This window comes from Aquarana catesbeiana, linkage group LG04 (assembly GCF_042186555.1).
Source record: "Aquarana catesbeiana isolate 2022-GZ linkage group LG04, ASM4218655v1, whole genome shotgun sequence".
NCBI classification, from domain to species: Eukaryota; Metazoa; Chordata; class Amphibia; order Anura; family Ranidae; genus Aquarana; species Aquarana catesbeiana.
In genome coordinates, this window is record NC_133327.1 from 388,427,733 (window position 1) to 388,444,674 (window position 16,942).

The following is a 16,942-nucleotide window of genomic DNA, read 5'->3' on the forward strand; positions in this document are numbered from 1 at the left end:
CCACAACATGAACAGAACTTTTGGGAATCGCCCAAGTCTGAACCATTTCCTCAAGTATGTTCGCTATTGCTTGACCGGTGTAGGAGCCTTCAAATTTCATAGCGTGGAGCATGACCTGATGCAAAGAGAATTTGCCATCTATCCACTGCGCCGTTAAGCTGATGAGAGACAGTGGACTCACACTACTGCTCCAGATGTCAGTGGTGAAGCTAATTGCCTTTATGTCCTTCTGCAACATGATGGTAATGTGCTTTTTAACCATGCCGTGGATCTTTGGTAAGATGATGTCTGTTATGTAATGGCGACTGGGAATGTCATACTTCGGCTTCAACACATTAAGAAATCGATGACCCTTGTTCTCAACAATTGAGAGGTTGATCATCCAGAATAATAAATTGGGTGAGTGCCTCTGTTATTTTTCTCAGACAGGTTGACATCTGCACGCTGAATGCTGCAGCCGATAGTCTTTTCTCTGATGCATGATAACTTGAACTTCTAACTGTAAGTTACTACATTAAAGTTTTAAATATCATTACGGGCTTCACTATGGGTCCTTCATTTCTCTTCCCGGGTATTTGATGACTACATACTGGAAAGCCCCATCTCTGATGTGATCGTTGGGAGTTGTGGAGGTGTAAAGGAAGTTACACGGAGGTTGTTGTCTGACGAGTGGTTCCAGGGAGCTGGATTTGCTGGATGCCATTGAGAATTATCCATTCATGCTTAATCCAATTTACCTTCTGGTAAGCAGACTACAATATCACGTGGTGACGAGTGCCCTTTCTACATCTACACTGTGTCTGGTGATTTGATTCCTCCCACTCTTCAGATCACTTTGGACTTTTTTTAGCGTCACAATATATCTTATTCTGTTATTTTTACAGCTCTGGGGTTGTCTCTTGACAGCTTTTCTCTTCTGGCAAAAGTTTGCTGCAGAGTTGGCTGCTGAGTGCTACTGCTGCTAGCGATAGCGGTAAATTCTCCATGCTCACTTTTATGTTTTATGAAAAAGGGAGAAATGGCGCAAGATCTCAACCAAACATGAGGAAAAGATAAGGATATCAAAATAATGACTAAATGTACAAAATGTCCAAAAAGACAGTATGTGGCTACGACAATGCGTATAATGCAATAAGTATAGGCAATACAGGACACATATATGCTATACCTAGGAAGTCCCAAAAATAGCAATGAAATAGTATAAAGTTCAAATGGGAATGATACTATGCACCAGCGGCTGCTTTCTTGAGAGTAGAAGCAAAACTCTGAAAGGCAATGTGGAGATAGAAAACAAGAAGCGCCAATCTAAGTGCAGTATCAAAATCTAACTTTAATAGAAATATAAAAACAAATGGCCAAGTGGCTACTCACAAGGACAAGGTAAAAATAAGGCACGTTCGTTTTTATATTTCTATTAAAGTTAGATTTTGATACTGCACTTAGATTGGCACTTCTTATTTTCTATCTCACTTTTATGTTTTAATTTCAAATGCTTTATCAGGTTACTGGTATTGTAAGAACTGATTTTTGTACCACCTCTAGATAATTTTGCAGAACAAAGTTTGCAGTCTGCAATCTGTGGGTTGTCCTCGTTAATTTTAAAATACTTGCACACAGCTGACATTCTGCTGGTGTCTCTGTGCAGTGTGCACCGAAAGGCTCTGATCATTTGCTCGACCTTGGGTGAAAAAAAAACAAAATAAACAATTAAGCGCCAAGTGTCCATTGTTTAACTACTTCTATATCATGCACTCTCACCCCCTTCCTGCCCAGGCCAATTTTCAGCTATCAGTGGATTCAGCGCTGTCACACTTTGAATGACAATTGCGCAATGTGCAGTCATGCTACACTGTACTCAAATTTATTTTTTTCACACAAATAGAGCTTCTTTTGGTGGTATTTAATCACTGCTGGGTTTTATTTTTTGTTTTTTTAAAAAAAAAGAAGCCTTTCTTAGTTTCCGTCACAAAATTTTGTAAATAAGTACTTTTTCTCCTTCACTGATGTGTGCTACTGCTAATGAGGCTGGCACTGAGGTGGCACTGATAGGCTGCACTGATAAGGAGGCACTAATATGCAGCACTGATAGGATTGGGTGGCACTGATGAGGCAGCACTGATGAGGAGGCCCTAATATGCAGCATTGTTGGGCACTGATAGGATTAGGTAGCACTGATATGCAGCACTGATAGGTGGCACTGATTAAGCAGCACTGATAGGTGGCACTTATCGGCACTGATGGCATGCACTGATGGATGGGCACTGATGGGTGGATGAGCCGTGAGCACTGATAGGTGCCACCGATTATGCAGCACTGATAGGTGGCACACACTGATGGCTGGGCACTGATAGGTGGCATGCACTGATAGATGGGCACTAATGGGTGGCACTGGCACTGACTGTCTGGCACTGATAGATACCAGTGAGTGATGAGCACTGATAGGTGGCACTGATTATGTAGCACAGATGAGCACTAATAGGTGCCACACACTGTTGGTTGGGCACTGATAGGTGGCACTGACAGGTGGCATGCACTAATGGGCACTGATACGTGGCACGCACTGATGGCTGGCACTGACTGAGGTGCACTGATAGATGGCACTGATGAGCAGTGCACTAATAGGTGGCACTGATTATGCAGCACCGATGAACACTGATAGGTGGCACTGATTATGCAGCACTAATGAATACTGATAGGTGGCACACACTGTTGGCTGGGCAGTGGCACTGAAAGGTGGCACTGACTGATGGGCACTGATAGGTGGCATGCACTGATAGGTGGTACGCACTGATGGGTGGCACGCACTAATGGGCACTGATAGGTGGCACGCACTAATGGGCACTGATGTGTGGCACACACTAATGGGCACTGATAGATGGCACACACTAATGGGCACTGATATGTGGACCGCACTGATGGCTGGCACTGATAGATGGCGCTGACTGATGAGCACTAATGGGTGGCACTGATGAGCACTGATAGGTGACACTGACACGCACTGATAGGTGGCACGCACTGATGGGCACTGATATGTGGCAAGCACGGATAGGTGGCACACACTGATGGCTGGTACTGACTGATGGATGGCAGTGGCACTGGCTGGATGGGCACTGGCTGGATGGGCACTGATGAGCACTGATTGATGGCTGGCAGTGGCACTTATGGGCAGCATGAGAGCATTTACTTTTCTATGCTGCCTCTGCGATGCCCATCTTGGTACACCTTGCACTCGGCCTCAATAAAGCAGCAGCGGACATCTTGTTACACCCAGCCTGAACTATATGGGATAGGTGTAACAAGATGTCCGCTGCTGGCAGGGTGTACCAAGATGGGCATCGGGATTTCTAAGCACTGACGACAGTGTAACAGCAAAGGCAACATGGAGCGTCACTTCCATTACTGAATGTGATGGCTCCGGTCGCTGAGCCCTGCACTCTGTCTGCACTAAATGGCCTGCTTGAGGACTCGCTCTCCGCTCAGCTCTCTGCTCCACCCGCTGACTCTGCCCCTGACTCCGCCCGCTGAGTTCTCCCATTCCTAGGTATCGGCAAAGGCATAGGGAGCATTTGTGCGAGTACAAGTATTCGCAGAAATACTGGGTATCGGTCCTGATACCGATACTAGTATCGGTATCAGGACAACCCTAGTTAGTGGTATGCCTCCTATCCCTTTGGGATTGTTTGAATTTTAGTATTTATTTAACACTGCTTTATTGCTGGTCTAGCGCAGCACCACCCCCTCCATTGCAATCTACATAAATAATTAAAATACTTTAACATATGTTCATATATAATATGATATCTATGCCCCTGTGATATTGGTAATTGGAAACATGTCTCTAGGCCAGAACCCAGAACCTCTATTGACATGCAGAGGTACAGAGGAAGCCTATGGAAGAACAAAACAGGGAAATCAAAAAAGAGGGAAGGGGAAACGGAAGATAAGGGAGAGAGAGCAAGAAAAGAGAGGAAAAGGAAGAAGGGGACAGGGAAACAGAAGAAATGTGAGAAAGAGCAAGAACAGAGAGGAAAAGGAAAAAGGAGGCTGGGGTGTGCGATATGGGAACTCTGGGGATGGATATATCATATAAATGATTTAAAAAGCAGGCCATGGGAGTGGGCTTAACAATATGGGATTGTAAGTGTATGATCATAACCAGATGTCTACTTACATTTTCCACAAAAAGGAAAGAAAGAGGTAATAGCATATATAGTGAGCGGGGAATGCTGTCCTCCACCTTTATGGGTATCCAGAAATAAAGGTCTTCAAATTGGGTGAAACAATCTGTGTGTGTGTGTGTGTATATGTATGTATAAATAGTATAGATTCAATAATATGTTATTGATCTAGTTCAAACAAAGATAATAAAAAAGAGAATAAGAAAGAAGAAAAATATGTGTAGATGTGATAGTAATCATCTCACCTAATAAGACCAATATATATGCCAGTGTTTCGTAAGTATATCCCTAACCTCTTGATTTTGATGTTGAACAACATCAAGAGGTTAGGGACATACTTACGAAACACTGGCATATACTACAACAAGACTCAATTGTGTCAAAACACACAGGTATTAGACCAGAACTTACCTTCTGTCGGGCTAGCTCCCTGCGTGACAGGCTTGTATCTAGCCACTATTCTCCAACTCCTTGCTCTACAGCTAATATTGTTGGCACACTTAGATGTGGCAAATGCCAATTTTGCCCTTGGCTTTGCCAGGATGTTCCTTTCACACTCCCCAACGGGGAATCTTTTTGTCCCAAATTCAGAGCTGACTGTAACACACAGGGGGTGGTATACTTAATGTCCTGTGTATGTGGGGTCTTCTATGTTGGGATGACAGCCCGATGTTTCTGGCAATGCATCAAAGACCATGTATACCTTTCAACAAATGGCAAAATGTTGACTCCGGTCAGCAGACATCTTGATCTTTATCATGGCTTTGATGCGACATGTGCCTCCTTTATTGCTTTAGCGGTAATCCCTATGGATCCATGTGAAGGCAATTGGAAAAAGGTGATCCTACAAAAAGAAACATTATGGATCGAGCGTTTGAACGCTATTAACGCCCCAGACATTAATGATACACTGCATATCAGTTCTTTCCCTTTATATAGTTTTCTAATCTCCTTCCTTTTTTCATCCCCTTTTTATTTCTCTCTTCTTCTCCTTTCACTATTTGTATTGATCTTTAGAAATTTAAACTATTATAGATCTGATTCGACAATTATGGATTATGTCATTTTTTATTCTGTAATTTTATTTTTAAGAGTTATATTCTTAGGAATACAAACTTTGTTCACGCTGTTATTATGCAGTCCCCTGTGAGCCGCTTTATTGCAGTGTCTCCCTATACAACTGCCCTACAACTTTCTCCATTATCAAGTTTGTCCCTTTCTAACTACCATCACCAATCTAATGTCTTCTTTTTTCATTATTGGCTGGTTCAGCCCTATGGTGTAGTGCCAAAGCGCCGCCTGGATACAGCCTATGGCTATTAACGGCGCTTTCAGCCCCGGGAGGGAGACATCCGTCCCTTCCTGGTGCTATGCTCTGCAACTACGCCAACACTGGGTCCACCCCCCACTCCTAGTGGATGCGGGGCAGTGTCTCCCAGGCTGAGTGCATGCGCACCAGAGCCCGGCCGGGAATGTGAACGTCATTTCCGACTCACGAAGTGACGTCACTACCGGGACGGGTCTACAAGGAGATGCTCTGGACTGGAGTCTTACAGCTGCTTACACCCGGCGCGGTGCTGTCATTAGAGCGGGGAGCTCTTGAGCTCTTGAATCCAGTGTGTCCAAGGTAATTACCCTATTGCCAACTTGTAACTGCTGCAAGTAAAATAGTCAGAGTTATCCTCTGATCCTGTATATATTAATGAGAAGGTTTTTCCTCTATATTCCCCTAATAGGCACCTGTCAGGGATTATCTAGCAACCTTTCAAGTGCTGGCTTTTCTATGATGGGATGTCCTAAATTGACCCAGTCTCTATCTGGTCGCCTTGAACAATATTACTTTTGGTACTAGCCTACTACTAATTCCTTACTGGAATTGGTCCAATTTGGTCTTATTAGGGGAGATAATTACTATCACATCTACACATTTTTCTTCTTTTTTAATTCCCTTTTTTTATTATCTTTATTTGAACTAGATCAATAACATGGTATTGAATCTATAATATATATATATATACAGATTGTTTCACCCAAATTGAAGACCTTTATTTCTGGGTGCCCATAAAGGTGGAGGACAGCATTCCCTGCTCACTATATATGCTATTACCTCTTTCTTTCCTTTTTGTAGACATCTGGTTATGATCATACACTTACAAGCCCATATTGTTAAGCCCACTCCCATGGCCCGCTTTTTAAATCATTTATATGATATATCCGTCCCCACAGTTCCCATATCGCACACCCCAGCCTCCTTTTTCCTTTTCCTCTCTGTTCTTGCTCTTTCTCCCTTTTTCTTCTGTTTCCATTTCCCTTTCTTCCTTTTCCTCTCTGTTCTTGCTCTCTCTCCGTTATCTTCTGTTTCGCTTCCCTCTTTTTTGGTTTCCCTGTTCTGTTCTTCCATAGGCTTCTTCTGTACCTCTATATGTCAATAGAGGTTCTGGGTTCTGGCCTAGAGATATGTTTCCAATTGCCAATATCACAGGGGCGTAGATATCATATTATATATGAACATATGTTAAAGTATTTTAATTATTTATGTAGATTGCAATGGAGGGGGTGGTGCTGCGCTAGACTAGCAATAAAGCAGTGTTAAATAAATACTAAAATTATGTTTAATATGTTAAAAGTATTTTAATTATTTATTTATGTAGATTGCAATGAATTTATGTCTATACTTTTGTTCATAGAATATGCCAAAAGCTCCTGAGGAAGCGTTACTGAACGCGTAACATGTAGAGCAAGTCGAGCTATTATGATACACTGTCTCTTTTGAAACCTGTTATGATTGTACAAGTAAAATGATCGAATATTTGAATCTTGTTTAAATATGTACTAAACATGTAGATGGTGTACTTAACATGCTCATAGGTATTATCTGTGAATATATGCAAGTCTGTGTATGTGTTTTTTAGCTTTATTTTTTGTAATAAATATTCAAATTCTTTTTTAAAAAACCTTCTGTGTTATGCCTATAAAGTCCATCACTTCAAATTCCTTTCCAATGATTTTCAATATCGGGACGTGGCATTACCTATTAATGTGCCGTATCCACAGTAGCACTCTGTGGTGATACAAATTTTTTAGAACTTGTTTCTTCGTAACTGACCAATTGTTTTTATCACATCAAACAGCAAGTTGGAAAGGTTGGGGGACGCATTTCAAAGAGCAGGCTGCTCAAAGTCATGGGGTGTTAAGCTTATGAGGGATAGTATTGAATGCTCTTTAACTGAGTAGCGTTCAAAGCACTTCTGTCATTCACTCCTTTTTAGAAAGAGGAGCAAGATTTGTACTGTGCCTAGACAGCAGTGGAAGGGTAGAATTCTTAGTATGCTCTAGTGTCTGTCTCTCCTACACTTAAGCATTGAGTCACCACTGCCCCTTCCAGTGATGACGGATTTGCTCTCTCATGGACAGTTTTGCCATCCAGCTCCAAGAGACTACTTTAGATGGCATGAAAGTTGAGAGGTGGAGGCTACCAAGTCAAGGGTGCTCAGTGCAGGTAGTGCCTAGCTTATGTCAAACCAGAGAGGTCTTCATGAATAAAACTTACAAAAGTATATGGGAAAATTATCCAGATCTCACGCAGCAAAAGTCTGGAGACCTTTATCACCTAAACCAGCAAGGTTCTACAGTTTTTACAACTGGGGCTGAACAGGGGCCTAGGTTCAAATAGGTTTTAAAGTTCAAAGTTTAGCCTTGTCTGCACTTACAAGGGTTTAACCACTGAAGGACCGAGCCTCTTTTTGAGATTTGTTGTTTACAAGTTAAAAACATTTTTTTTTTGCTAGAAATTTACTTAGAACCCCCAAACATTATACATTTTTTTTCTAACACCCTAGAGAATAAAATGGCAGTTGTTGCAATGCTTTGTCAAACCGTATTTGTGCAGCGCTCTTACAAGCGCACTTTTTTTGGGAAAAATACACTTCTTTTTAATTTAAAAAAATAACAGTAAAGTTAGCCCAATTTTTTTCTATATTGTGAAAGATAATGTTACGCTGAGTAAATTGATGCCCAACATGTCACACTTTAAAATTGCGCCTGCTCGTGGAATGGCAACAAACTTTTACCCTTAAAAATCTCCATAGGCGAAATTTAAAAATTTTTACAGGTTGCATGTTTTGAGTTACAGAAGAGGTCTAGGGATAGAATTATTGCTCTTGCTCTACCAATCGCGGTGACACATCACATGTGTGGTTTGAACACCGTTTTCATACGCGGGCTCTACTCACATATGCGTTTGCTTCTGCAGGCGCGCACGTCGGGATGAGGCGCATTTAAATTTTTCTTTTTTTTTCTTATCTATTTTACCTTTTGTATACTGTTATTTTATAAAAAATAATTGTGTTGCTTTTATTCCTATTACTAGGGATGTAAACATCCCTTGTAATAGAAAAAAAGCATGACAGGACCTTTTAACCACTTGCCGACCGCCTCACACTGATATACGTCAGCAGAATGGCACGGGCAGGCAGAATCACGTACCCATACGTGATCTGCCTCCCACGGGTGGGGGGGTCCGATCTGCCCCCCCCGGTGCCAGAGGCGGCCGGCATTTCTTCGCGGGCAATGAGAGGTGAGGGGGAGGCCATCCATTGTTAGCCACCCCCTCCTGAATGTAAACAGAGGGAGAGGAAGTGATGTCATCCCTCCTCGAGCCGGTCTTTTCGTTCCGGCGCCGAGGAGTGAAGACATCCAAGCAAGTGCACCAACACTACACTACCAGTAGAACACGCCAGGCACACTTTTCACCCCTCATCACCCCCCGATCACCCCCCGATCACCCCCCTGTACCCCCTGTCACACTGACACCAATAGCAGTTTTTTTTTGCATTGGTGTCAGTTTGTGACAGTTATAAGTGTTAGGGCAGTTAGGTTAGCCCCCTTTAGGTCTGGGGTACCCCCCCTTTAGGTCTAGGGTACCCCCCTAACCCCCCCTAATAAAGGTTAATCCCTTGATCACCCCCCGTCGCCAGTGTCGCTAAGCGATCATTTTTCTGATCGCTGTATTAGTGACACAGGTGACGCTAGTTAGGGAGGTAAGTATTTAGGTTCGCTGTCAGTGTTTTATAGCGACAGGGACCCCCATATACTACCTACTAAAGGTTTTAACCCCTTGATTGCCCCCTTGTTAACCCTTTCACCAGCGATCACCGTATAAGTGTTATGGGTGACGCTGGTTTGTTAGTTTGTTTTTTATAGTTAATTATAGTTTATTACAGTAGTGCTATAGTATCTGAACGGATCGATATCTGATCCGATCAGATCTATACTCCCCAGCAGTTTAGGGTTCCCATAAACACAGTGTTAGCGGGATCAGCCCAGATACCTGCTAGCACCTGCGTTTTGCTCCTCAGCTCAGCCCAGCCCAGCCCACCCAAGTGCAGTATCGATCGATCCCTGACACTTACAAAACACTAAGCACACATAACTGCAGCGTTCGCAGAGTCAGGCCTGATCCCTGCGATCGCTAACAGTTTTTTGGTAGCGTTTTGAATCAGTCGCTAACAGTCGGGAGCTTTTTTGCCTGTGAGTCTCACTAGTGTACCCCTAAATTTAGAGCCCAAATTGGCAAATCGAAGGTACACTAGTGAAGAGGCCTACACGTTTCTGAGCATGACAGATGGTGAAGAGGAAGTCACTCATCTGTCAGATTCAGGCTCAGAATACGATCCTGTAGAGGACAGCGGCTCCATGACAGATAGCTCTGACAACGGAGTTGTGGTCCCTGCTAAGGTCAGGCGTACCAGACCCCAAACATCTTCTGTCCTTGAAGTGCAAGAACCGCAGGGCTCTTGTATGGAGCAGAGAAGTACTAGTGTCGCTATTCCTTCTGGTGAACTGGCAAGCACCAGCGGCCTACTACACCCTGGTCGTACATCCAGCACTGCAGTAACACCTGGTGACGTGGCGAGTCCCATAAGTGCAGTTCAAGCTGACGAGGTGGCAAGCACAAGTAGTGTCCCGCTGCCACCAAGAAGACGAACACAGGCCCGTCATGCCCATAGTGCCCTTCCTGCTGCATTCGCCAATCCGAATTGGGAACCCACCACTTCTGCAGCACCCGTACTTCCCCCATTCACTGGCCAACCCGGAATTCAGGTGGAAACAGTTGATTTTACACCAGTTGATTTTACGCCACTGGATTTTTATTCGCTGTTTTTCACCGAAGATCTCTATAGATCTATTGTGGACCAAAGTAATTTGTACGCTGGTCAACACATTGCCACTATTTCCCAGTCCTCCCTTGCCAGAGATTGGAAACCAATTACGGTTTCCGAATTTAAGACCTTTCTGGGCCTTTCCCTCCTCATGGGCATAACTAAAAAGAGTGAGTTGCGGTCATATTGGTCCACTGACCCAATTCACCATATGTCTGTGTTCTCTGCCTCCATGACCAGGGCATGATACGAGCAGATTTTGCGGTTCATGCACTTCAACGACAATGAACTCTGTCGTCCTCGTGGAGACCCTGGATACATTCGGCTCTACAAAATTCGGCCCCTCGTAAACCACTTGAACCAGCGTTTTGCAGACTTTTTTACTCCCCATCAAGTTGTCTGCGTTGATGAGTCCCTGATTAAATTTTCTGGCCATTTGTCATTCAAACAGTACCTTTCCAGCAAGCGTGCCAGATACGGGGTCAAGATGTATAAGCTCTGTGACAGGGCCACAGGCTATACATGTAGATTTATGGTTTACGAGGGCAAAGATAGTCACGTAGAGCCGACAAACTGCCCTGACTACATAGGAAGCGCTGGCAAGATAGTGTGGGACTTGGTGTCACCCTTATTTGGAAAGGGGTACCACTTGTACGTGGACAATTATTACACGAGCATGCCACTTTTTGGTCACCTTTTTGATCAACAGATTGGAGCATGTGGCACCGTGCGACCTAATCACCGGGGCTTTCCCCAGCGGCTTGTAGATTCCCGTCTTAGGCTGGGGGAGAGAGCCTGCTTGCAGTGTAATAATTTGCTCGCTATGAAGTGGAGGGACAATAAGAATGTTTTCGTTCTTACCTCCCTTCATGCAGACACGACGACCCAAATTACTATGGTGGTGTTGTGGAGAAACCCCTCTGTGTCCACGAATATAACCAAAATATGGGAGGGGTGGACCTCAACGACCAGTTGTTGGCGCTGTACCTAGTTGCCTGTAAGGCCAGACGCTGGTACAAAAAAGTGTCTGTTTATTTATTTCAATTGGCTTTGCTGAATGCTCATGTGCTATACAGAGCTTCAGGACGGACTGGATCCTTCCTTAAATTCCAGGAAGAGATCGTCAGAGCCCTTCTGTTTCCAGACGGTGCTCCACCTCACCTTCCCCAACCACATGCTGTAAGCCGGCTGCATGAGAGGCATTTTCCTTATGTCCTCCCGAGTACCCCTACCCAATGAACCCCCCAAAAAAAGATGTGTCTGTAGCAAGCGCGGATTTAGGTGTGGCACCCGGTATTGTTGTCCCTCCTGTCCTGACAATCCTGGTCTATGCATTGGTGAATGTTTTGAATGCTACCATACACTAGTTGAGTATTAGCGTAGGGTACAGCACTGCACAGACTAGGACACACTTTCACAGGGTCTCCCAAGATGCCATCGCATTTTGAGAGACCCAAACCTGGTACCAGTTAAAAAAGTTAAAGTTACTAAAAAAAGTGTAAAAAAAAAAATAAATAAAAAAAATACAAAAAAAAAAAATACAAAAAAAAATAAAATAAAAAAAACAAAAATAGTTGTTTTATTGTTCTCTCTCTATTCTCTCTCTATTGTTCTGCATTCTATACTGCAATGTTTTATTGTTATGTTTTTATCATGTTTGCTTTATAGGTATGCAATTTTTTTATACTTTGTTTTTTTATTGTTAACCACTTTTTTGTTTTCAGGTACGCCATTCAGCTGCAGAGCGGATTTATTTATCTTGACAGCAACAGCGTTTGCTCCCACGATACATAAAGCCGTGACTCCAGCACTATCGGAGGTGATTTCACCACCACAGTTACATACTTCAGCATATATGCGGAAGCGTGGGGGCAGCAGTGGGTGGAGGAGCAATTTGCTCCTGCCTTTTTGCGGGAGGATGCCCCCATGCTTCGGCATATATATATTTTAGGTAGGCACAGGTTGCGTTAAATGTTTTATTTTTTACTATGTTTTTTTTTGTATTTGCTTTGCAGGTATGGTAAGTATTACTGTTATACTGTAAAGTTACTTTGTTTTTTTGTTAACCATCATTTGCTTAGCAGGTACGCCATTCAGTTGCAGCGCGGATTTATTTATCTTGACAGCAACAGCGCTTGCTCCCACGACATATAAAGCCGCGACTCCAGCACTGTTGGAGGTGATTTCACCACCACAGTTACATACTTCAGCATATATGCCGAAGCGTGGGGGCAGCAGTGGGCGGAGGAGCGATTTGCTTCTAACTTTTGCAGGAGGATGCCCCCATGCTTCGGCATATATATACGGTGCATGTATGCCCATCATTAGAAGTGGGTGGATGAAGGGAGGTATTCTAATGGTGGGCATACCCACCGATCAATATCTTTTTTTCGTTCAGTCCACAGGCTGCATGAAAAAAAAGTTAACAATATATGCCCAACAAGGACCAGCAACGTACTGATATGTTGCTGGACTTTGAGTGGTTATACCAGAATGATGCCTGCAGGTTTAGGTATCATCTTGATATCATTCTTTTTAGCCAGCGGTCGGCTTTCATGTAAAAGCAATCCTAGTGGCTAATTAGCCTCTAGACTGCTTTTACAAGCAGTGGGAGGGAATGCCCCCCCACCGTCTTCCATGTTTTTCTCTGGCTCTCCTGTCCCAACAGGGAACCTGAGAATGCAGCCGGTGATTCAGCCAGCTGACCATAGAGCTGATCAGAGACCAGAATGGCTCCAAACATCTCTATGGCCTAAGAAACCGGAAGCTACGAGCATTTCATGACTTAGATTTCGCCAGATGTAAACAGCGCCATTGGGAATTTGGGAAAGCATTTTATCACACCGATCTTGGTGTGATCAGATGCTTTGAGGGCAGAGGAGAGATATAGGGTCTGATAGACCCCAATTTTTTCAAAAAAGAGTACCTGTCACTACCTATTGCTATCATAGGGGATATTTACATTCCCTGAGATAACAATAAAAATGATTAACAAAAATAAAAATGAAAGGAACAGTTTAAAAATAAGATAAAAATATCAAAAAAAATAAAGAAAAAAAAAAAAAGCACCCCTGTCCCCCCCTGCTCTCGCGCAAAGGCGAACGCAAGCGTCGCCTTTGCGTCAAACGTAAACAGCAATTGCACCATGCATGTGAGGTATCACCGTGAAGGTCAGATCGAGGGCAGTAATTTTAGCAGTAGACCTCCTCTGTAAATCTAAAGTGGTAACCTGTAAAGGCTTTTAAAGGCTTTTAAAAATGTATTTAGTTTGTCGCCACTGAATGTTTGTGCGCAATTTTAAAGCATGTCATGTTTGGTATCCATGTACTCGGCCTAAGATCATCTTTTTTATTTCATCAAACATTTGGGCAATATAGTGTGTTTTAGTGCATTAAAATTTAAAAAAGTGTGTTTTTTCCCCAAAAAATGCGTTTGAAAAATCGCTGCGCAAATACTGTGTGAAAAAAAAAATGAAACACCCACCATTTTAATCTGTAGGGCATTTGCTTTAAAAAAATATATAATGTTTGGGGGTTCAAAGTAATTTTATTGCAAAAAAAAATATTTTTTCATGTAAACAAAAAGTGTCAGAAAGGGCTTTGTCTTCAAGTGGTTAGAAGAGTGGGTGATGTGTGACATAAGCTTCTAAATGTTGTGCATAAAATGCCAGGACAGTTCAAACCCCCCCCAAATGACCCCATTTTGGAAAGTAGACACCCCAAGCTATTTTCTGAGAGGCATGTCGAGTCCATGGAATATTTTATATTGTGACACAAGTTGCGGGAAAAAGACAAATTTTTTTTTTTTTTTTTTGCACAAAGTTGTCACTAAATGATATATCGCTCAAACATGCCATGGGAATATGTGAAATTACACCCCAAAATAAATTCTGTTGCTTCTCCTGAGTACAGGGATACCACATGTGTGAGACTTTTTGGGAGCCTAGCCGCGTACGGGACCCCAAAAACCAAGCACCGCCTTCAGGCTTTCTAAGGGAGTAAATTTTTGATTTCACTCTTCACTGCCTATCACAGTTTCGGAGGCCATGGAATGCCCAGATGGCACAAACCCCCCCAAATGACCCCATTTTGAAAAATAGACACCCAAAGCTATTTGCTGAGAGGTATAGTGAGTATTTTGCAGACCTCACTTTTTGTCAAAAACTTTTGAAAATTGAAAAAAGAAAAAAAAATACATTTTTCTTGTCTTTCTTCATTTTCAAAAACAAATGAGAGCTGCAAAATACTCACCATGCCTCTCAGCAAATGGCTTGGGGTGTCTACTTTCCAAAATGGGGTCATTTTGGGGGGTTTTGTGCTATCTTGGCATTTTATGGCCTTCGAAACTGTGATAGGTAGTGAGGAGTGAAATCAAAAATTTACGCCCTTAGAAATCCTGAAGGCGGTGATTGGATTTAGGGGCCCCGTATGAAGCTAGGCTCCCAAAAAGTGCCACACATGTGGTATCCCCATACTCAGGAGAAGCAGCAGAATGTATTTTGGGGTGTAATTCCACATATGCCCATGGCATGTTTGAGCAATATATCATTTAGTGACAACTTTGTGCAAAAAAAAAAAATTGTCACTTTTCCGCAACTTGTGTCAAAATATAAAATATTCCATGGACTCAACATGCCTCTGAGCAAAGAGCTTGGGGTGTCTACTTTCCAAAATGGGGTCATTTGGGGGGGTTTTGTGCCATCTGGGCATTTTATGGCCTTCAAAACTGTGACAGGTAGTGAGGAGTGAAATCACAACTTTATGCCCTTAGAAATCCTGAAGGCGGTGCTTGGTTTTTGGGGCCCGTACGCGGCTAGGCTCCCAAAAACTCCCACACATGTGGTATCCCTGTACTCAGGAGAATCAGCAGAATGTATTTTGGGGTGCAATTCCACATATGCCCATGGCCTGTGTGAGCAATATATCATTTAGTGACAACTTTTTGTAAATTTTTTTTTTGGTCATTATTCAATCACTTGGGACAAAAAAAATAAATATTCAATGGGCTCAACATGCCTCTCAGCAATTTCCTTGGGGTGTCTACTTTCCAAAATGGGGTCATTTGGGGGGGGGTTTGTACTGCCCTGCCATTTTAGTACCTCAAGAAATGACAGTCATAAACTAAAAGCTGTGTAAATTCCAGAAAATGTACCCTAGTTTGTAGGCGCTATAACTTTTGCGCAAACCAATAAATATACGCTTATTGACATTTTTTTTACCAAAGACATGTGACCGAATACATTTTGACCTAAATGTATGACTAAAATTGAGTTTATTGGATTTTTTTTTATAACAAAAAGTAGAAAATATCATTTTTTTTCAAAATTTTCGGTCTTTTTCCGTTTATAGCGCAAAAAATAAAAATGACAGAGGTGATCAAATACCATCAAAAGAAAGTTCTATTTGTGGGAAGAAAAGGACGCAAATTTCGTTTGGGTACAGCATTGCATGACCGCGCAATTAGCAGTTAAAGCGACGCAGTGCCAAATTGTAAAAAGTGCTCTGGTCAGGAAGGGGGTAAATCCTTCCGGGGCTGAAGTGGTTAAATATGAGGTCTGGGGTCAAAAAGACCTGATCTCATATTTACACTAAATTGCAAAAAAAAAAAAAATGTCATTTAAAAAAAAATACAAAAAAAATGGCCCTTTAAGAGCTATGGGCGGAAGTGATGTTTTGACGTTGCTTCCACCCTACAATGATATGGAGACAGGTGGGGGCCATCTTCCCCTCACTCGTCTCCATGTCATGCTAGGGAAAGGATGCGATCACCTTCGCCGCTGGCGATGGCTCCGGTAAACGGCGGAGGGCACCGGAGCACGGCGGGGGACCCTCTCCCGTCGCCGATAAAAGTTATCTCACGGTGAATCCGCCACAGAGACCACTTTTATCTTGAAGCAGACTGCTCGCTGAAGAAGAGGATACCAAGGTTATGGCAGCTAGCTGCTGCCATAGCAACAATACACCTCTTCAAAATACTGACGTATAACGACGGTGGGCATTCCGGAAGTGATTAAGGAGTTCTTTTAGTGATGCAATTCTTGAAAGGCTTGCATGAAGTTATAGATCTCCCAGGAAACCATTGTTCCCTATGTGGAACTTGCTTTTGGTTCTCATTTCTATTAAGGCCTCATTTCTGTCCTACTGAATTAGCTACACTCTGCAATCTAACCCTGAAGACCATATTTCTGGTTGCTACAACCTCTGTGAAAAAGGGTGTCAGAACTGCAGGTTTTGTACTCAAGGAGCCTCACTTAAAATTCTACCCGGACAGAATAGACCTAAAACTTCAGACTGCTTTTATCCATGCAGTGTCTTTCTCTTTCCAATGTAACCACAAAGTTAATTTACTGTTTTTCTTGGTTGATTGAGAGAACCATATCCCATGGACGTTGAGCTAACTCTGGTGACCTGCTTGGCAGCTACCTTTTCCTTGAGGAAAGCTGAGATCTGTACTTGGTTCCAGTGTGGTATAAGGCAGGGTCAGTCAGCGTCAACACATTCAGTCACCTCCCTAGATTCTTAAGACAATTAAAAGAGCCTACTCTTCACAAGACCTTTGTGTTTTGGAGGTCTTAAGAGCACACTCAACTAGGGCAGTGCCAAC